At 39.8% G+C, this 23453-nt stretch overlaps 1 long non-coding RNA gene across 4 annotated transcripts in view; it reads right to left on the reverse strand.

Moving 5' to 3' along the window:
* LOC128113745 (uncharacterized) overlaps window positions 1-23453 on the reverse strand; it is an 86264-nt gene that overhangs the window by 33017 nt on the left and 29794 nt on the right. For 2 of the 4 annotated variants that reach the window (XR_008219615.1, XR_008219614.1), the window contains one exon: window positions 21132-22790. The exons of 1 other annotated variant lie outside the window; for it this stretch is intronic. This is a non-coding gene — a long non-coding RNA (uncharacterized LOC128113745). Of the gene's footprint in view, window positions 1-21131; window positions 22791-23453 lie in introns of those variants that run through there. One more of the 4 variants, XR_008219616.1, reaches the window with a different exon arrangement.

The raw sequence follows: 23453 nt of genomic DNA on the forward strand, positions 1-23453 counted from the left end.
TGAGTACTGTTTGTTAAATATTTATTTTTTTATTGATAAAGCTATGAAAAGCACTCGTTACTTTTGTTCATCTTCTTTCCAATGAAAGGCATACTCGTGGGTCCGCTCCTGTTAACAACCCATGCTCCTACAACTCAGAGTCCTGTGAGCTCTCTTAAATCCTCCTCACAACTCACTGTACGCATCATCAGCATCATTTCTGTGATAAACTAGCCAGTGGCCTGGTCTTCAGGTTTGAGACCAGCTGTAGTCCCACTGTGTTTATTGATGCAGTCTCGATGTTTCTGAGTTCGCCTCTGTCTGTGCCCCGTGAAGTGGTGGGCTCTTATTTACTACTCAGAGTCGCTTGTATCTGTTCCTGCATGGTAGGTAGCAATAAATATTTGTTGTGAACGAGTAAGGGAGAATGAAAGGCTTTGACTTCGTGTTTCGTCACTTTTCAAGTTTTTAAGGATGAAATAAGAACTTTAAATTTACCCAGATACATGAGTTTATTCTCTAAGTCAAACCTGTAAATAATGAGATTCAGTACAAACTCAGAAGCATTTAATGAGCACAAATCTTTTTTTTTTTTTTTTTTGGTTTTTCGAGACAGGGTTTCTCTGTGTAGCTTTGTGCCTCTCCTGGAACTCACTTGGTAGCCCAGGCTGGCCTCGAACTCACAGAGATCCGCCTGGCTCTGTCTCCCGAGTGCTGGGATTAAAGGTGTGCGCCACCACCGCCCGGCTGAGCACAAATCTTAATGCAGAAGCCAAGATATGTACAAGGTCAGTGCAGCTGTCCCATCTGTCCCAGGTCCCTGTCCCTGGATAGGCATTCTTTTTATATATATTTTATTGCGATTTGAAATTTTTTTTAGCATCTATTAGTTTTTTTTTTTTTCTTTTTTGAGACAAGGTGCCTTTAACTTGAAACTTGAGTCTTCCTGCCTGCCCTAGCCTCCCAAGTATGAGAACTGCATATGGACGCCCCTGATGCCACACCCCTGTGTCATCTTCTAGTTTTCTTCTTCACATTTCTGCTTCTAGTGTGTGTCATAGTCCTAGCAATGAGGAAGAGTTAAGCAACGCTTGGAACATGCTTGCCATTGGCTACCCGTCTGGAGACAGTGGCAAGAGCTGAGCATGCTCCTTTGTCTTGTACTAAACAAAGAAGTGCTGGAGTACTAAGTACCTCACACATAATGACAGAAATGGTCACGAGGAGCCAGGATATACTGTGCATAGAAACAGAAGGCGTATCAACTGCATTTCCATTTTGAAGGTAAAAATGCTCTTTCATCATTAAAAATCAGTTTTTAATTCTAAGGAAATAAAGAAGTAAGAGTGTGGTTATTTTATGAGCAGAGACCTGATTATTTCATGCTGTGAGTGCGATTCTTCAATGGTCAGAAGGAGAGTTCTGGAGAGGTCTACTTTTCTTGGGCAAGTGTACACTTGCCTTAATCTCACTCATAAACCAGGAGACAGTCACATGCACTGGGTTTTAAATGTGTTCATTTCAAATCAAGCAGGAGGCCTGACTCACACACACAAGTCTCAAGATTAGCATCGCTACATCTTTATTGCTGGACATGTAGATTGGTTCAGTTTCAGACCCTGCGATGATTTCAATATTATGTCCCTTTTAAGGATTTGTTTGTTTTTGCTGATTTTCATATCTTTGGAATTTTAGTTTAGTGACCCAATAAAATACAAATTTATACCGCATCACCTTCCCCCATGACAAGAGATATTCTCCTTTCTTGAAATACAGACACTGTTCCTTCTTTGAAAGGAGAAGGAGGCAGCAGGCTGTCGTGTGTTGTGATCAGGCTTATAAAAACAGAGAAAGCCAGAGTTCGCTTCCTAGGTCTGTTGTTAGAGATGGACGATTCTCTTCTTGCGTTATTTTTCTCACTTGCAGAATTATGTGCTTTGATCTTCATCTGCACACCTGGACTCAGGGACACCGGAAACAAGGCTTTCAAACTGTCACCAGCTACAGCCTGGGGCTTTCCTTTGTGAGCTGTGGCGTCAGGCTCTGTCTGGAGTGACGGGACATGTGCTCCACTGTTCTCAGTGGCACTCCTCTCCCAGCACAGGCATGGCAAGCCAGTGCTCAAAGGCCACTGTGGCTGGAAGTTGCTGTCTTAGACTGGATGGAATCAGTGCATGGTTCTGAGAACTAATGATACGCTCTAGTCAACCTGTTGCAGTAGTTTCATCGCTCCCATCTCAGGGTTTCACTAAGATGCACTGCCTTCTATTCCTCAACTCTCCCATCACATAAAGTTAAAGATCCTTTTGTCTTCTGTTTAGGCCATTCCTTTCTTGAGATGCCTGAGCATTGGTAGGAGGAAATGTGGGAAGCATTTGCAATTTGAAAGGAACTGCAATTCCCAATGAAGACCTCTTGTCTTTATAATGGCTTTTCTTCCTTCTGGTAACATTTCATTGACAGTAACTTTCTAGACAGTGAACTTGTCACCTAATTTCTATAATTAAAATGACCCCATATCCTTGCTATCAGATTTGCTTCCTATTAGGTTACTTCTAGGAGAAAGGAAGAAAGAAAAACAACTTTACATTAAAGAATTACTAAACAGTGTCTTCTTTTGTTTTTTTATCTGGCAAAAATAATGAACTTTTTTTTCAGGGCTAACCTCAAATTCTTATTTCTCTGGTCTTGGAAATTCCACATGCCATTTTCTCACTGTATCTTTGTTCCACATCACCCATGATGACATCAAACCATGTGCCAATATGAACTTACCCTTATCCAGTCTGCTCTATAAGATGATGCCCTTCACCATTCAAATTAAACCTGAACCCTGGGTCACTGCTCCTAAGCTGCTATTCATCAATTTTTTCATGTTGTCATGTAACCATGCCGTGGCTTTTTCTAATGTCCTTATCTCTATCATTAATTTTGCCTTCTGATGTAGTGGTACTGAATGATATGATTTACAACTTAATAAAATGAGTTTTTAAAACATTAGATAAACTAGTAAATCAATTTTTATAAGAGTCAGCAGTCTGGCATTCTGAAGGTAGACTTAATTTACCTCCTCTGCCTGATTTCATCTCAGGTGAACTGAATGGCGCGGAGGATGCGGTGCAGGGAACAGCACAGTCATGCATAATACATAGCAGTTGAATTCAATTTGGATGGTTCTCCTAATGGTGTCCAGGAGAGGACAGGATGGAAGTTGAAACCTTGATAGGTGTGTTCAGGCTTTGACTTTGAAATCTGTTTCCTACTCTTTTCGACCTTTCTGCCTAAGAACAAAACGTATCTCTAGGGACACAAATCCTGTAGTGACTTTTTCTTGTTTTTTTGTAATACACAGATTTTTTTTAAAATGTACTCAGATAAACTAATATAATTAAATTAACATAATAAAGGATATTGGTACATAATTTTATCTGTTTCCTGTCCTTGGGTGGGTACTTAACCAAATCCCCTGAGGCAGTTGTTCATAACCTAAGTTACTGTCCTCTGGGTAGACATGGTTATGTGCTTTTCCTGCTCATTTATCTGTCCATTTAAGGGCCTGAGATACTTCCATACTTCCCTAAATACATCAGTTTAACTCTAGGAATCTATGACTGCATAGTGGTAGACTCCAAGATAACAAATAAAATACAATCTATTGAAAGTCACATTTTTCTCTGGGAATGTGGCAGATCTGTCTATTTTCTTAAGACCTGTTGCTTGTGTCTGGATGGTCTCATCACCAGGCAACCAGGAGGCACAGCACTAAGAGGTTTTTCTTGTTGTTTGGAGACAGGAAGGTGTTGCTGTTGTCTGGGCAACTTAGCTGTGTTGCTCAGGATTGCTTCAAGCACTTAGACTCAAGTGGTCCTCCTGCCTCAGCATTCTGAGTAATATGGACTATATTGCAACTATAGACACAAGCAGCAGACTCCACGAAGGAAATTTTAAGTAGCTTAAACGTCGTGGTGGGGGTGTGTCTCTCACCAGCTCCCCCCATTGACCACCCCATACTGCACACATGGAATGTTAAGTGGAATTTCCAAAATTACAAAGGTATGTTTTTTCTATTCTTAATTTCGAATATCTATGCAAAAACTCTAAATTCAGGTAGGCAGTCATTATTTGGGTAAAAATGAAGAGGAACAACAAATAGCTGCACATTAACACGAGCGTGTGACTGGTATGCTTTAGTGAAAACACCGGAAGCGGCCCTTGTAAGGGCGGTGTGCTAGGAAGGCACAGTCCACGGAGCTGGGCAGCTGCTGGCACTCCTCTGAGGGGTTTGGATACTTTATAAATCAATAGTTTCAACATTTCTTCCATGGTCAAAAACCAAACAATTGGTGAGCCTTGTTAAGAACCTCATTGGTGATGGCGTAAATAAGATAGGACCAAATTAATGGTCAGTCTGCATTTGGACTTTTTTTTGCATACTAGCTTCTGGGATCTGAAAGAGCAATATCTGGCATAGATAACACAGATTTTTTAAATTTTTGAAACATTCAAATCTCAGTGTCACCATAATAATTATATCCATGAAATATTGATGTTAATCATTCATGGAAACAAAGATATATTTGATGTAGGGGAAGTTTGAGTGAATGTAAACTGATTATCTCATCAGATTATCGCATAACAGAACAACTCAATATCATTAAAACGTGAAGAACTTAATTTTTGGCTGGATCAGCACTCAGGATGATATTGTCCACTGTCTCCAGCAAAGTTCTAAATGGTGTGTCACATAAGACTGTACAAGGCGTGATTCACAGAGCCGAGTACAATAGCCCAGCTAGGAGGCAAGCAACAGACAGAACAACAATTAATACAGAAGAACTTAGGTTCATAAAAAACTTCCGTAGTGCAGACTAAAGACACCCTGCTTCACTCTTTTCGCTCTGAAGGACAGGATGTGGCACTCAGAAGAAGGACAATCTAAACAGCGCTGAAACTGGGGTCAGATTAAGCTGTCTGAACGTATGTTTCCCAAGGTACTAATCACGGAGAAGGTGATATGCCTTTTCCTCTTAGGACAAGATACTGTGCCTGATGCTATGTCTCATGTTCCTAGTATTAGGTATTCACACATTTTAACATACTGAAAGTTCTAAGGAGTCATGTAGGAAATTACGTAATTTTTTGTTCAGTGGTTGATTTTACATATTTAATTAAACATTAGTCTTTTATTGTTTCTTAGAAATTGTATTTTTTTCCATTTGGAAAACTCTGAATTTAAAAGAAAACAAATCATAGGATTACTATGAAATAGCAGCTGAGGCTAAAAAAGCTAAGAATTGGTCTGTTTTGGGAAATATACATTTCTGAATGACAACCAAAAATGTAGTTGGCCCATCTAACTTGTCTATGCATGGCTTTTAGTAATGACTGTCTTCTTAGGCATTTCACCTACCCTGATAATTTTATTATACTTTTTATAAAATCACAACAGACATATATAAGGGAAGAAATTATTATAAATATATAACTATTAATAATATCTTCAGGAAATAAATGCACATCCTTCAGCAGCATATAATCTGCTAATCCCCCTTCACCAACGCAGTTCTGATTTTGAATTTGTCCTTGAGAGCTCAGTGCTTATTGTGAGAAGAATTTTATGCAAAATCAATGGTATAAACTGAGATATTTTTGTCTAGGCCCACTCTGTCTTTTTCAGGATAAATTGTATTTTCTAAAGGCTTACTTTTAGGCAACAAACAACCACAAGCATGCTTATTTATAGCATGTTGTCCATGTCCAACATCAAATATTTCATGAATAGATGTATTTCAATTATTTCATGATAGAGCTATCAGGATTGTAACTAAGATATCTTTGCACTACTTTCTGTAATGCAGACTCTCACAGTGTCCACACGCTTTGCTTAGAGTAATTTTGAAACTTCATCATTACCTACTTAGGACCATAATGGCAAAGAGAGGGCTTAAGGGTAAATGTTCAAATAGAATGAAATTTATAAAAGTTTTTATTACCACTTTGCTGCTGTCCTCCATCGTGAACATTCACCAAGAGCAGACCTCAAACTTTCCTGGGTTTTCACCCATGACATTTTTGTTAAATTTTGCTAAAAGGCATGTTCTGATGCAGAAGTTTGGGGATTAGCATCAAATTCTACATTTCCGATAAGAGCAATTATCAAGAGTGCACAGTCCAGTTTTGCCAGTCCTGAGAGCTTACTATTTTTTAACTCACTGTGGTGTCTGGTACAAGGATAAGAGATTTCTGTCAAGAATGTCTTATTCTGCGGGCTGTCCTCATCTCTAAACACAGCTAGAGGGGCATTTGTTTGAAAAAGTGGTTTTTGTGTTTGCTTATTTTTCTTTTTTTTTTTCAGATAAGTTGCAGATAATTTCAAGTTTTTGAAAAAGAGCAAGAAGTTATTCGTAGCGAACCTATAATTAGGGCTGTCGACTGAAAGTGAGTCTTGGATTGACATATTGCCCAGGTTTGAGCCACACTGCCTAAAGCAAGTAGACCCTGGCATAGTTGGAGCTGAGAGTTTCCATAGCTGCTTAGTCTTTAAATCACTGAATGTGAGAAAGCCACTCGTGGGAATGGCCAGAGTGTAGCAGGGGCACTCTTCAGGGAATGACCACTTCATTTTGCTACTAATGAGGCGGCAATGCCAAGCTACTGTGGATTTTACCCAAGGTGCCATGTAGGCACTTTTTAATGAAGTCTCAGACATATTTTGCATGCCTTTACCCAGCAGCCTAACCATGCTTCAAAGTTTCCATCTTTTGATTGATCTCACTCATCTTGTTTGGGGGCGCGGGTGTAGAGGTGGGGGGAAACTTCAGTAGCTGGTTGGAGGCAGATCCTACAGAAAGCAATAAACTTCAGAATTAAATAAGAATCTAATTTGTGCGGGCTAACTCTTTTTGATAGTGTTAATTTTTCCATTCTATGTATACAGTTCCATGACTGTACCTTCCTTTGCGACAGACCACTCATTAGCTATAGCCCACAGCAGTTAATTTTCTGCCTCTCCCTCCCAGCCCTTCACTTTATTTGTTTAGCTGACAGGCTTTTGAAGCAAGTCTGCTAAAGCCTGCAAGAATTCCTGGCTTTTCTCCCCTTTCATTCTTGTTATTATTAGGAATATGGACAAGATGCTAGTGTGTGTGTATTCCATCTGAAAATTGTGCAGGATTTTCTATCTCATGGGAAAGAATCAAATTGCTTCTTAATCGTCCAGGACTCAATTCTGTAACTATTCATAGGCAAAATTCTTGTTAGTGCCAAGGGGAGTTTTGCCCTCATTTAAGGTTACAGGATCAAGTGGTAAAAGTATTTATAGCCACTCATTCTCTCCAGGAAAATAAGTTAAACTTGATATGTGAAAATGGCTAAATACGCTGCAGATGCCTGTCTGTTTGCTTAAACAGTTTCTCCTAAAATAATTCAGTGAAAAGATTCACAGAGAAGGAAAAGGAAAAGCAACTGGGAACGAGTTCTTTACCTCATAGCCATTTCCTTCCCCACTTTGCCTAATAAAACGTACATTTCACTTGCAGGACACAACTAAATATAAAAAGTTCCGAATTCCTCAGCCAAAGGAAGAGGCCATACTCTAGTGGTTTCTCTTTCCTAAGTCTCATGGGAAAGCGGGAAATGTTACTAGCCTTTTGAAGGTCAACCACAATCAAACGGACCTAGTTTGAAATCTGTTTCCTTAGCCTTATCAATACTCCAATCCCTCTGTGATTGATTCAGGCTCTCTCAGCGTGTTTTCCCTTTCCCCCATTTGCACTCCACAACGCCTGTAAAACAGTAGAAACACCAGAACTCTATTCCAATTTCACAACTATCCCTCTGTGAAAAGTGCTTTTAAATTTCTCATTTATAACTGAGTGAGGCGAATTAGTTATTCTTGAGTTTCTTCTTGATGAAAATTCCCAAGATGCACAAGGCTCTAAATTTTACATAAATATTTGACTTTATCTACATAATAGTGAAGCTGTAAAGATTAGAGCCAATCAATACTTTTTCATTTTTTTATACAACTTGCTTATTTCCCCAGTTCAATAACTAGTTCAGTCCCAAGAAGAAAGACTTTGTATTAGACTGTTGGCTTTGTAGAGTGATGTTGGTAAGTGACTCTCTTAAGTCAGAAAGTTGTAGTTGACTTATCGGTAAAATAGAGACATTGGTCTCTATATTAAAGTATTGCTAAAACATTAAACTAAGTAAGACTTCCTATGTAACATCCAAAGAAATGGTAGCTGTGTGAGTTGTATTGAGCTCTGTAAATGCAGGCGGCAGTAGAAAACATTAACATTGATTTGGGTCTTGGTAGACTTGGGCACTCTCTTGCTCTCTACCGACACTCTGCCCTGACAGTACCCTTATTGTTCAAGAATACATTGCTGGGTTTTTGCCACCTAATGTACAAATATCCTTTCCTAAAAAGGTTTTAATAAGCCTGATAGTTTTCAGCAGTTTATTCCAAGAGTTCTTGCTTATCTCTGACTTTGCTAATAACTAGTCAAACTTTTCTTCTGGTGTCAGTATTAGATGTACTTAGAATTAATTTAGATTCTTTTCAAGGACAAACAAATTGATCTACATGGAGAACTAGACCCTTCAATTTTATTACACAAAATCTATTAAAATGATGAAATATGACTTTTGTGTTAATATTCAAATCTACTTCTTAGTAATTTGACTAAGGAAGGAAAACAACAAGAAATGAATTTTAAAAGGCATCAAAGGAGTAATAATTATTTACACGCAGAAATTTCCCTTGGGTTAAGACTACTATGTGCTCTTTTCCAATTCAAAATGTGTCTGCAATAAATAAACCTAACTGATTTCTTTTGTTTCAACATTTTTATCATAATTTATATTTTCAAGTTCAAACTATTTTCCTCCTAAGTAGCCACTAGGGTCTGATCTTCAGGAGGCCATGGGATCCTTTCCATCACAGGAGAACCTGACAAGAAAGACAACTCTATGTGCTAGTATTGACCACTTGAGTTTCGGTTTCAACCACCAAATCTCTTTAATGAGTTATGGCTTATGCTTCATATGTATTCCATCAATACTGACATTTACCCAGAAACACCTATGTTGTTGTAGCTGAATTTTACACACACAAAGATGACATGGTCCATATAGCATTGAAAATATTACAATTAATTTTACATTTGAAAACACCAAACTATCAATGATAAATTAATGTCCAAGTATATTTGCTAAGATAAATCTCTCCCCAGAAAGGATGTTGTAAAATTCATAACAATTTTAGAAAAAAAATACTGTTATCAATGAACTTTTCAGGTGTATATGAATAAGAGTATTGGCACATGATGTTAGAATAAAGATGTAAGATTTAAAATTAAGTATATTATATGATCAATTGATGTACATATTCCTAAAGGCATCTTGAACTATCATTACATTTTATTACTGTTGATTTTATCTTAAATAAGGATTGCAAATCAAGATGCTTTCAGGGAGCCAGCAAGCATCATAACTATGGGGTCAGAAACTCAAAAGCTGAGAGGTGTAGGATCCTGACTTACAGGACAGCATGTGCTTTATCTAAAACCCTTCACTAACAATAAAAACATAATCAAATTAAACATAGAGAAAACACTGAATTCTCCTAAGTCACTGAGTATGTCAGGTTCACACAGTGATTTGGAGCTGAGTTTCTGTTTTCATTGGGAGATAGTCATAGAAACAAAATGCACAGGAAAGTTATCTGAGACGTGAGGATGGACTAGCACTGAGTAGACAGTGATTTAAATTCACTCGGATGTCGTGAGTCTCCCAGGGGAGAGCTATGCCACTTTTTTTAACAAAGGAAAAGGAATTTGGGACACTGGTGGTCATGTCTTGATCTTTGGCCCTGGTAATGAAAATCCCAACAATGAAGTCTCCTGGGGGAAAGATACTACCTTCAAAAGAACATGCCTTTTGTTTATTTCTTGTCCTGTTTGGTTTTGTTTCACATTGTATTTTGTCACCAAAGATATAACTGAAACAAATATGGAAGATAAATTTAGTCATCATTCTGCACAAGGAGCTGGTCAAAGCAGATAGATGGTCAAAATGTGTTCTTGCCTACATGGTCTCACCAGCATACCCATTCATTTTGACTTCACCAACTAAGTTATTTTCCTAATTGCTAATTGCTCATCGTCCTGACCCCCATAGCATCATCTTTATCGGCTCAGGATATTCCCAGTCATGTTTTTCATCGGTCTCATCTGCAGTCTCCTTTCCATTTGTACTTTTGTTTGTTCGTTTGTTTCACTGAGTTTTATGTGGCTACATTTTAGTTGGATGAGATTCTAAAAACACGAGCTCAATAAATCTGAGCCAAGAGCTTTGAGGTCATCTGGAGATGTGGCTTCAGATCCTGGCTCTCCTTTCTCTAGCTGAGGGAACCTTAAGAGACTTACTTGAACTCTCTGAGTTGTAATCTCTTGATCTGCAAAATGCCCTTGAACACAATTCTCTTTGGGTATTGAGAGTCCACTAAGACCTGAAAAAACTGTGGCCTGTAGAGTAGAGAGACCACCCACATATGTACACAGGCCTTTGCACACTCCTTCTGCCGACTACTAACAATCACAATGGTCTTTAATACTTTCACCATAATCTCTTTGATTACTGGAATCAATCTAACTGTTCTCTCTGGTCAGAAATAAAAACCTTTGTTTTTTACTAGTTTAGTACTACTAACAATTAGTATTTTGTGAGGCTACATGAGCTACAAAGGTGGTGCCAGAGGAAGTTAGCTCAAGTTGTTTATGCTGAGATAAGATACCTTGGTCAAGAGATGATGTCAGTGCATAAACAGCTCGTAAACAAGAAAATGAGTAAAGGGTGACCCTTAAAATGATTGGTTGGTTCCTTCACCCCCTCCTAGGGTTCTGAGGATTTTGCTATAAAAGAGGCTTACTGCCTAACAAGAAATGAGATCTTGCTTGACTTGACTCCCCGCTGCTGCTGCTGCTGCTGCTGCTGCTGCTGCTGCTGCTGCTGCTGGGTCTGATTGTCTCCGGATAAGAGGAAGGCTGGGAAATGAGCAAGCAGTGCACTTACCTTTCCTTGGTTCCAGGCCACCTCTTCAGAGGTTACCTAAGTTCCTGGTGGGGCAAGACCCCACAGTATTTAAGTCAATGACCCACAGGAATTTGAGAAATCAACAGCTAGTCAAGAACATGAATAACATTTCTTAAGAATGTGAAAACTAAGCCGGGCATGGTGGTACACACCTTTAATCCCAGCACTCAGAAGTCAGAGGCAGGTAGATCTCTGTGAGTTTGAGGCCAACCTGGTCTGCAGAGTGAGCTCTAGGACAGCCAAGGCTACACAGAGAAACCCTGTCTCAAAAAACAAAATAGAACAAAAGATGGGACGACTGTACGTGATCTGCTCAATACTTCTTGGTAGTGGGTAAGCAAGCTCTATAGAGCACTAATGCTTTCCTGAGGGAAGGCAAAGGAGGGTCTGGCTACAGCTTAGAGAAGGGAGGCTAGAACTTTTTAATGAGGGAGTCTTTCCAAGATACGCTTGGCAACTAACTGTAAGGTTGCCAACCACAGAGTTGGACCTAAAATATGATTAACACATTTAACTGTAATCAGTGATCATCACAGTATTAAATTTCATGATCAGAATAGACCTTTGCTGTCTCAGTCAAGTGAGTAAATCCTGGAAAATTACCAAAATCCGAACTTAATAAAATTATATTAGTCACCTTGCAAGGTGTCATCTCAGAGTTACACTGAGATCAAAGCCCCAATCTGAATGCATCAAACCAATTGCAAGATGCAAGCAGCTGTGAGTCACAAAGAACTGATGGAGATAAGACTGTGTGGAACTTGGCTGCTAAAGGAGAAAAGGATTTTTGCCTTTTATAAGTCAAGACTCGGGAGCATATTCTTCTTGTGTAGTAACTGGTCTCCCAGACTCTGGTCTATGTTTGGTGCTTGTACACAATCATCAATAGACAGTAGAGACAACCTAGCAAATGTGATAGGCTACAGTTTAAGCACAATCTTTGAGAACACTGATCAGGTAACCAAGGTGAAGTAAAATAATAATAATAATAATAATAATAATAATAATAATAATAATAATAGCCCTGCCACTAGTTGGCTGCAGCACTCAGGAGAGTGCCCATGCATCTCACCAGGGCAATATACTAGCTGGCCCTGGTGGCACAGGTGTGGGTGAGCCAGCTCTGCAGACATGGAAGAGCTGGCCCTACCTTTTACCTGGGCAGTGTGGAAGAGCTGGCCCTGGTGGCATGGGCACAGGAGAATGGACACACTGACCAACTCAGCTGTCACCCAGGCCCAGATCTAGGACTTTGAGTTGGCCCACCCCAACATCTACCCCAACCATGACCCGCTGGAGTACATGAAGGCGCTGGCCCTGCAGAACCAGAGCTGTAGGGTCTCCACGATAGGTGGCCACAACCAACTGTCTGAGAGGAGTCTGACTATAGCTCCAGTGTTGATAGTGTAACAGAAGCCAGACTCCTTGAAGCAGACCAACAACTCACTGCAATGAACATCTGCAAGCAAAGCTGTTTGGGCAAAAGGGTAGACTGGGTGACATACTGCAGCTTCCACTGCAAGAGGTTGTTTGTTTGTTTGTTTGTTTGTTTGTTTTTCTGTAATTTGCATTTTTATTTTTTATTATTTTTATTATTTGTTTTATTCTGTGGGGGAGGTTACAAGGGCAGAAGGCAGATAAGGAGGGATGAGGAGATGAGGGGGATTGGGGTGTATAATATGAAATTTGCAAAGAATCAGTATAAATATAATAATAGTAGTAGTGGCAATACATTAATTCAAGAGGTATCAAAAATTACCTGGCCTCATACTCATAACTGAAATGTTAAAAATTGTTATCTAGTTGATAGCAAAGGATAGCTTCAAGGGCATAAATTGCCTCATATATGATGCATCCTGTAAACCACTATACAAATCAAACATTTATTGAACAATTACTATTATAAGCACACAATGTAACAAGCACTTTTGGGGCTCCTTGGATAAATCAGAAGTGAGAAAAGGAATTTGTTCTTGAGGCTGTAAAAATGACTCAGTGGTTAAGCAAACATACATTCTTGCACAGGATCCAGATTCACTGAAAAGGTCTGACATCGTCTGACCTCTACTGGTTCCTGTGCCCATGTTACACATATAGTTGCATGCAGGGACACACACATACACATAAAATAAAATAATAAAAACTAAGTCTAAAGCAGTGTTTCAATTAAACAAACAAACGTGCTCTTACGGAAACTCTCCTCTCAGCTGGGGAGATGACAACAAGCAACAGACAGCAAAAGGAAAGTAAGTGTAAATGCCCCACCACATGCTAAAAGGGATAGAGGTAATAAAAAAAAAGGAGGGCTGGATGAAACTGCCTGAACAGGAAGAGCACTGAAAAGTTAACCAGGGATGCAAGGTTAGAGTTGGTCTCTTTGTGAGGGGTGATTCTTGAATGATGACTGAGAGGCCACAAAAATACCCCAAGGAGAGTATTGCAGGACTAAGGAACAGTCCTAAGACAGAAACACACAACAGAGCTTAGACACAGGAGTTACATGCCTTGATTGTTATTTTAAAAACTTTTAAAACTGTTGCTCTAAAAATAAAGTGAAATGGCAATGACTACACAAAATGGAACCAGGCAAAAGATGCTTATTGTAATCTTACAAAGAACTGTAACTTGGTCCATAATAACAGCAATACAGGTAATTAACTATTTTCTAGGTGTATCAGATAGTACAGTCAACAAAATTTTTCTGGTGTGTTGAATAACGAAGGTAAAAAACAAAAGAGAAACCAAGATGGCTTGATGGTTTAAGGGCTTGATTTATTGAGAAAGGGTGTGGATTTGGGTCATGGAAGGCTGAGTTTGCATGTACTAAATTTAAGCTCTCTACTATACCTCCAACTAGAAATGCTGAATAGGCAATTAACTATGTGTCTAGGAATTTAAACTTAGAGGACCAACATATCAATAGCACTTAAATGCATGAGACTAGAAAAGATAGATCTCATGGACTTAAATAAGAAACTGACCCATGGATAGTACTGATAGTTGTTTGCTGGAGTTGCTGAGGAGCCAACAGAAATATGAAGAAAGAAAAACCACTGACATAAAAGAAAATCAGTAAATGGTTGCATTCCAGAAGTCAAAGAAGAACAAGCTTAAAAACATCTTGTTAAATATTAATAATAAGATAAAAATCAAAAATGGCTAGTGGAGCCCAGTCATCATCTGAGAGACTTCCTGTGGCAGCTGATAGGAACAGATGCAGAGACCTACAGCCAAACATTAGTTGGAGCTCAGAGAACCCAGAGGAAGAGAGGGAGGAAGAATTGTAGGAGCCAGAGGGGTCAAGGACACCAGGAGAACACAACACACAGAATCAGCATAGCAAGGCTCATAGGGGCTCACAGAGACTGAAGCTTCAATCATTGAGCTGGCATGGGTCTGAATTAGGTCCTCTGCAAATAGCTGTGGTTGTTTAGCTTGTTGTTCTTGTAGGACTCCTAATGGGGGGGTGGTGAATGTTGTAGAATATTTTTTTTAAGATATGTTACATTTGTTTATGCTCTGGAACATTTAATGATGCAAAGGTGTACTGCATTCTTTTATGTTGCATTTGTTTAACTCTGTGAAGCTGTGTTACTGTGCCTATCTAAAACACCTGATGGTCTAATAAAGAGCTGAATGGCCAATAGGGAGTGAGGAGAAAGGATAGGCGGGGCTGGGAGGAAGAGAGAAAAATAGGAGAAATCAGAGAAGACAAAAAGGAAGGAGTGAGAGAAGGAAGAGGGTAAAAGGGGCCAGCCACCCAGCCACCCAGCCACACAGCCACCCAGCCACCCAGCCACCCAGCCACCCAGCCACACAGCCACCCAGCCACCCAGCCACCCAGCCACCCAGCCACACAGCCACCCAGCCACCCAGCCACACAGCCACACAGCCACACAGCCACCCAGCCACACAGCCACACAGCCACACAGCCATACAGCCAGCCGTGGAGTAAGAGTGAAAGTAAGATATACAGAAGTAAGAAAAGGAAAAACCCAAGGCAAAAGGTAGATGGGCTATTTAGGTTAAGAAAAGCTGGCAAGAAACAAGCTCAGCTAAGGTCAGACATTTATAATTAAGAATAAGGCTTCATGTTTGTTTTATTTGGGAGCTGGGTGGCGGACCCCCCCAGAAGAGTAAAGAACAAAAACAACCAACAACATTTTAGTGTTCCAATGTGGGCCCGTAGAAAGCTGAACAACAAGTGAGGGTGTCTATGACTCTTTTGCCTGCTTGTGGGACCCTGTTCCTCTTACTGGGTTGCCTTGCCCAGCCTTGATATGGGGGTTTGCGCCTAGTCTTGTTGCATCTTGCTATCCCATGTTTCAATTGATATCCCTGGGAGGCCTGTTCTATTTTGAAGGGAAACAGAGGAGGGGTGAATCCAGGAGGGAGAGAAGTGGGGGGACTGAGAGGAGTAGAGGGAGGGGAGGATATGGTCAGGATGTATTGATGAGAGAAAAATAAATAAAAAGAAAAAACTGGCTAGTGGATTTAGTAACAAGGTGATCATGGCAAGTAACAGAGTAATCTGTAGGGGCAATGAAAGATCAAGACAGCGACTTACCCCAGGCCCCAAAATATAAAAACTATAGAGGAAAAGAAGAATCAAATAACAAGGAAACCCAGTGACTACCAGAGAGACACTGGCAGGAAGCATCCTGTAGCTGAAGTTTTCCTGTGCCCCGCCCAGTCCGCAGCTGCTCAGACCCAAGTAAACACACAGAAGTTTGTATTAATGAAAATTGCTTGGCCATTAGCTCAGGCCTACCACTGACTAGCTCTTACACTTAAATTCAGCCCATTTCTGTTAATCTATATGTCACCACATTTTTTTTGTGTGTGTGGCTTTACCTGTTGCCTTTACATGTTGTTCCATGGATGGAGGGCTGGCATCTCCCCACTCAGCCTTCTTCCTCAGTTCTGTTTTTCTTTCCCAGAATTCTCCTTGTCTGCTTATTCCACCTATACTTCCTGCCTGGCTACTGGCCAACCAGCGTTTTATTTATGAACGAATCAGAGCAACACATTCACAGCGTACAGAACATCCCACAGCAGCATCCCTATCAGGAAGAGTCAGGCTTCTATCACAGTAAGAAGGTGAAAAGAGTGCTTAGAGAGAGGATTGAAGATCTAGAGATTGAGTGTCTAGGCCTCCTTTGTTCCCTAAGGATGGTCACAGTTCAAAGTCATAAACCTTACCTTGACAAGTTCATATATCTGTAGGTCAAGTTCAGACTTCTAAGTGTCACTAGAATCTACAATCCCCTTTTGATCCCTGAGAATTATGGAACCTGGAAGAAGCATACCCATTGCCCGCCTTTGGAAATATCTTTTTATGATTTAAATATAGTTTGAGTATGGCCCTCCAAGGTTCCTGTGATAGAAGGTTGTTCCCCGCTGTGACAATATTGAAAGGCAATTGAACCTTTAAGATGTAGGTCTTAGTGGGAGGTAGTTGGACAAGGCAACATTGTTTTGTATGGGGTTTATGGTAGTATCAAGGAGTGAATTAATTCTTGAAAGAGCAGGTGTGTGCAGAGCAAAGCTGTCTTCTGAAGTCATCTATTTCTTCTGCTGCTCTACCATGCTATGATAGGACGCACAGTGCCAGAGTGGGTGTGAAGTTCTTGGACCTTCAAAATGATATGCCGAATAAAACTCTTCTTGAGTAATACCTTGCATCTAGTATTATATAACAAAGTTTTCTCTGGTGATAAGACAAAAATTCCCATAAGCATTGTAGCTCTTCATTGTTCTCTATAATGGAACTGAGGATTTCTTAGGAAATGACACGTAATTCCAAATGTTTGTGAGTTATTAATAAGAACTGAAGACCTTAGAGAAAGAGTAGCCTCAAAAAGGTTTTATTTGTGGAAGACATTTCTTCAAGGAATAAATTAGGGAGGTAACCACAGGAGAAATCAATATATGTCAAGTTACTTATACTCACAAGCCACTTTTCACTCAGCCTCACAATGACAGTGCAGGAGAATTAACATCTCCAGCATAAACAGATGATCTACTTGACTATTGGTTCTCAGATGTCTATCAAGCTTGATTCCATTGTAGGAATTTTCACGATTGTTTTCTGTGTACATTTGAATGTTTGCAGTGGTTTATATTCTGCTAGAAAAAAATCCAAATATTTTGTAAGAGTCCCTGTATATTATTCTAAAGTAGCTACTATAAAGGCTGATTTTTAGTGTTCATGGATTGGCTGCTTTGTCAATTCAGTCTCCTTCATTGGATGATTGTTAATGTTTACTCTGTATAAGGCACCATATATTTCTTGTATTACGTTTTCCATTCTCTGTCCAACTTGGGTGGTAGAACCTAATTTTATTTTCATCTTTAATTTGAGGCTGTTTATATGCCAAGGCTAAGTGTAAGGAAATCCCTAACAAGAAGAGAAAAAAGGTCTTTTCCATGATAACTTTGATATTTAAAAACATTGGCTATGTAATACTTTTATTTCAGTTATTGAATATGGCTTAATATTTTAGCAATTTACTCTAATTTAGTCATTCAACCAAATCACTCAAAGCTCTACGCAGTGATTAAGAAGTTCAGAAGTCAGACAGCCCTGATTTAGAACCTTGTTTTCATGAATGTGAACTATGCAAATTTAGGCAAATTTCTGACTCTTCGAAGATTTGGCATCTTCGTGGATTGCACATGAATAATAATGCCTACTTCACAGGATTCCTGAAAGGATTAAGATAAACACTGTGAAAACCTTGTAGCACAGAGCCTGAAACACATGCATGTCACTAAATGTTAACTATTATTATTATTATTATTATTATTACTATTGCTACTTATATATTAAAACAAAGCATTGTGGACAAAAGAAAAAAATTAAGGAGACCTGTTCCCTAACATCAAGAAACATATGCCTCCTTGGAGAAATGCACACATATAGCTATATTGGGCAATGTAAGTACCAAAAAGCAATCTATGTCAAGGGCAGGGGAGGAAGAAGCCCCTAAGCAATGAGGTAAAGTTTGGGTTGAGTTACACTGTTCATTCATAGTTCTCCACTTAAATAATAGCCCCAAGCTGAGTGTCAGTAAAAGTAAATCTGGCAGTTATAGGGTGAGGCTATAGTAATGGCAGCTACCCAGGCCAGGAATGGAGTTGTGGAAATCTAGGGAAGCACTGTGCCATCAGAAAATAAGGAGTTTCAGTGGATTGAAAGAATCAAAGCTAACGCATGAAGTCTGATGAGGAGCTGTCAGAAGCAAGTTAAGATGTCAAGAGGTACGCATTTAAAGAAAAGGACCTATGTTTAGGCCTGTGTGTTCTTGCTCCCCTGTACTCCTCAAAGGGCCAGGGTGAACTTGACAGGCACGGTACTCTTACCTCAACTCTCTGCCCTCACCCCACTGTAGTGTTTGGGGCGGAGTCCCCGTGAGACTACATGAGAGAGGCCGCAGAGGTGGAAAAGTATGACAGAAAAATGCTCTTCCTCTTTTGAAGAAATTTGGGATTCGGGCAAGAAAGTAAATCTTTTGTGCAAGGCAAGTCGATTTGAATCAAACGGAGAATTTAAAGCTCAGTTTGCAGTGTGACTCAAGTTGTGTTTCAGAGTTGCACTTTGTAAAGGCTGTTTTGCGTCCTTCTCTTAGCCTCCCTGCCCATTAGATGTGGTTATTTTTGTCTTGGGCTCATTAAACAAAGTACTGGCAGGGTACAGGCTCTGGCTTCTCTTGAAAGTGACTTCATCTATTGTAACCGTGTTGTGCGATAATGTAACAGTAAGCTTCCGTCAGAACTGAGCTCTAAAATAGGCCGGCAGGACCTCCCTTACTTAGCCCTGAGAATGTCACCATTGTGGAGCAGTTCTGACAGCAACGGCAGGGAAAGCCACAGGTGGGGCTTCATCCATTTGTTCTCCTCTGGAAGAACGCATAGCACAGTAATAGTAGCTGAAAGCTCTCTCAACGACAGCAAATGCTCCGAGAGTTGAAGCTTTATTTCAAAGACTAGGGGCACAAAGACTAACTGATTAGAAAAGAAAGGGAAGCCCGTTTAAGATTGGAGGCAGGCTTGCCTCCTGGGTAAAGCACAGGAATGAGACCCGCCTAGACTGGATGAATTCCAAGTCAGGTAAGCTAGCTAGGCACTAAGCCTAAGCCTTTCACTTGTACGGGAGAGCTGCCCCCATGATTTTGATGTAGGCTGTCCTTGTAGCCCAAGGATGACTAGTTTCAATGAAGCTTGCGTGTGCCGAGGAAATCCGGAGGGAGTTCCACTTAGGAGGAAGCCCCAAAGACTGAAATCATCAAGGCAAGAACATCAGTGGAAAAAGGGCATCAGCCCATTTTGGCAAAAGCAGCGCAGATTAGGAAAAAGGTGGGTCCTTAATCAGCTGGAGGCAAATTTTATTATTATTTAAAGTGATGCAGACAATTAATTGTTTGGCTGCAATATCTTTTTGGATGAGACTGCAGCAGCAGCCTTTCAGATATGTCAATTTTATTCATAAGAAGCAATAAATACGAGGCAATTTATTTTTCAAGCCACTTAGCTTTAAGACATCCAATATTTATCAGCCCTTTACATTATGAGTAGTAAAAAGCACATTAAAACAAGTAAGTGAGAGCTGAGAAAATGAGTCTTTTTTCCAACTTTGATCAAAATTAAGACTCCAGTTTAACATTAGTTTTCTGTAGCTTTTAATTCCAGGGGATTTGTAAAAATCTCTGCCCTCCACCCAACATTCCCTTTACCTCTGTAGCCAGATGACGTTTTTTCCCACTGATTCCATGTGTTTATTATGAGGTTTTCCTTTTTAATCGCTGCTTCAGCCACAGAAGAAGATGGCAGACACCAGTATTAGTTATCAGTACTTCTGAGTGAAATCTAGACCATGATTCATATAAGACAATGGGAGCCATTATATTGTGTCCTCACAAACAATGGCGTTTCTGTGCTTCCTTACTTTCCCAGAATTGAGTATTTTTTAAAGTGTAATGATAAAATATTGTGATAGGTGGCAGCTCCTTTCTCCTAACTGCACTAAAAGCAAAACACTTACTCCTAAGGAATAGCTGTGGCTTATACAAATACAATTTTTTTTCCTTTTCAATATAGAGTAAGCCACTCTCCATTTAAAGGAGCAGCCTGTGTACAATCACAGTCCCTGGTAGTCTGCCAAACACAATAGGGCATTAATTAACATGTGCCTGGGGATTCATCAACATGCTCAGTGCTAGCAAGCAACTGGAGCCTTTTTCCCTCCCCTTTTCCACTCTCCGCTGTCAGCATTCATGGAAGATCTACTCTAGTATGTAAATCAGTTCTTGCTAAACTCCTTGTAATGGAGTCCCTTTATTTTTCAAAGCTGTTGTCAGAGCGACTCCCCTATCTTAGAAAGACACTCCGTCTTTTTCTCTTGTTTAAAAATCCAACTACAGTGGGCAAAAATAACATATTTGTTTACTTGTCATGAAGACTGCACTGTAAATAAATCATCTGATAAATTACTTCCCCAATATGAGCAGAATGAGATTCATTTCCCTTAATGCTGTACCAGTGGGAATGGCAGAATTGCGTTCCCTGTTAGGGTTACTGTGCGCTGGCCCGCCAGCTTGTGAGCGCTGAGAGAAACACTGTGAGGGACCCTGCACCCAGCTTTTGCCACCTACTGCAAGCAGGTGAAAAACAAAATCACAGGAGTGAATTGGATTTCAGTTAGTTCTTAGATGTTCTTTGTACTTTTCACTTTGCTGAACCTTTCGCACGGATTCCATCACCTTCTGCATGTTCTTTGTTGTAGGTTCACGTTAGACCTGGGAGAACCAGGCTCTGGACAATAGGAAACCTGTCTTCTTGAAATAAAGCATAGAATGAAAGAAACAGAAAATAGTGTCCATATCGTCACTTTAAAAATAGAGCATGTGTTTCAATTTCATCTGAGTTCTACATAGTAAAATTCATGGCTACTTTTTTTTGACATAAAATAATATGTGAAAAGTGCTTAGCAAAGTACTGAAGTGAATGCCTAATAAACGACAGCGGAAATCATTCTTGAGAGTAGAGTTAGATGTGTTATTATTATCATTTATTGTCTTTTACAGCCCAGAAATCACAAACGTTATAAAAATCACAATGTAATTTTTATGTTTTAATCATTTCTGAAATATATCAATAAAACGCTTAGTTTGGGGAAGTGGAGAAGATGTAGAATTTGAAGGCTCAGTCCGACCCTCCCAGCTGCTCCCTAAGTGTGTGTCTTTCACGTTGGTGTTTAAAGAAGAGAAGCTTAGAGATTCAAATATCGTATTCTCCCTTTCCATCCTGTTCGACCATCACATGACCTTGAGGAAATTATTTAACGGCGAAAAGACTCAGTTTCCCTTTTGTGAAATGGGAGACGGCTGTAAAAGGACAAATGAGATGATGAGTGTAGAACGTTTGCCAACACGCGGCCTGTAGAAGAATGACTGAGTGGTAGACACAATTCACCACAGATCTTCTTTCTCCTGTGTGAAAAGACAGAGGGAGGGTTCTTCGGTCCAGCCCAGCGGCAAGGCTGCCTTCTTTTCCCCTAGGGAAGAAGGTTGTCCAACAAACTAGTGCTCTGAGAAGCTGAGGAGGCAAAGGGTCCATTGAGTCCTAAGGGACACTGCTTTCCAGCATTCCTCCCCTTATTTATACTCTCATAAGCAGTCAGGGAAAGCCAATACCTCCAACTAGCTTCATTAGAAAGGGCCCAAATGATGACTTTTAGTAAGTACAGATTTCAAAATTTTAAATTTAAATGTTAACAGAAAAACATCTCCCTATAAATATACATTTTTCTCTTACTAGGAATTTCTTCGAAAACATTTCCATTTTATAAGCATCCTTTTTACCAACCTTCCCTCATGATTATTTTTTTCAAAATCTTCTTTGAAATAATAGATAGTTTGAGACAGTGTTCATACAATAGTTCCTTGAAACATGAAAAATTAGTTATAATACCATACAAATTGTTTTTCACTGAGGATAATTTTTGTCAGTAGATGTGTTGATGTTTCCATGAATTAATTTTCCCTACAACTCTACTTATATCATATTTGAATTTTGCTGTCTTAAGTAGGTTTTACCTAACATTTATTTCTACCCATCATAGGAAATTTTAGGATGATTTTATTATGAAATTAAATATATTAAAATATGTCTGAGCTTGAACTTCTTATGGGAATAAGGTTAGTCTCTGTGTTCTTCATCCACCACTTGGGCTGTGGCAACTAAAGTCAGCTCCATAGAAAAACGCTTGCAGAGGAAGACTGTCATTCTTTTGTGAGAAAACAACACATCTCTTGTTCTTCACATCTGTTGCTACATTTTGGGTTTTTTTTGTTTTGTTTTTCGAGACTGGGTTTCTCTGTGTAGTTTTGCGCCTTTCCTGGAACTCACTTTGTAGAGGAGGTTGGCCTCAAACTCACAGAGATCCTCCTGCCTCTGCTTCCTGAGTGCTGGGATTAAAGGCGTGTGCCACCACCTCCCAACTCTGTTGCTATATTTTAAAGAAAGTCCCTGAGCCTGAAGGAGCTCTGCTCTCCGTGGACACGGGCCAAACAGACAGTACCAGGATAGGGGGAAGCAAAACTTTGGGCATGAATGACTTCATCTTTGTTTTTCTTTTCCTTTCTTCTTTCCTTCTTCTTCTTCTTTTTTTAAAATTTAGAACATGTAAGATGTCTAGCTGTGTAGATCTGCTGAAATGACGATTTTAGTGTTAATTGAAGAGATAGTTTATGATGAGACAGAGCTGTTCATTTCCAGTTTGGAGACGTGCTAGGGGAATCACTTTCTCTGTGCTTATGGATTCAGACAGAAACTGGTCAGAAGAAAGCCAGAGCCGAGGAATCTGGACTTTATTCTGTCCACTGGTGCTTCTGCAGTTGTCTACAGGAATTACAGTTTCTTTTAACACCAGTGTCTGCTGAGGACATTTATTAGAAATACTAATATGGAGAACTATATGCCATCACCTCCCTAATCATCTTATAACAGATAACTAGTTTTTTTTAAAGAGACCCATGAATCCCATATTGTTATTTTCATCTCCATTTTGCAGATACCTGAGCAGAGACACTAAATATTTCAATACCTTGCCTAGAGTCTCCCAGGTGGGCAGCAACTGAGGGGTGCTGTAATTCCAAACAGTTCTGCTCCAGTATCGACACCCCTTCTGCACTCATGAAACACTCAGTCTGTCAAATAAGGAACTGTGTGTCTGACAGGCAGGGTGCTACACAGAAGCCTGTCATCCATTCAAGGTCACCAAAGTACATATCTGCCATCCTTTCAGGCCAAAAATGAAGCTAGGATTAATTACAGAAAGTGCTTTTTGAATCAACCAACAACAAATCAGAATC

This window comes from Peromyscus californicus, unplaced genomic scaffold, assembly GCF_007827085.1.
Source record: "Peromyscus californicus insignis strain IS unplaced genomic scaffold, ASM782708v3 Scaffold_18__1_contigs__length_77618521, whole genome shotgun sequence".
Taxonomy (NCBI): domain Eukaryota; kingdom Metazoa; phylum Chordata; class Mammalia; order Rodentia; family Cricetidae; genus Peromyscus; species Peromyscus californicus.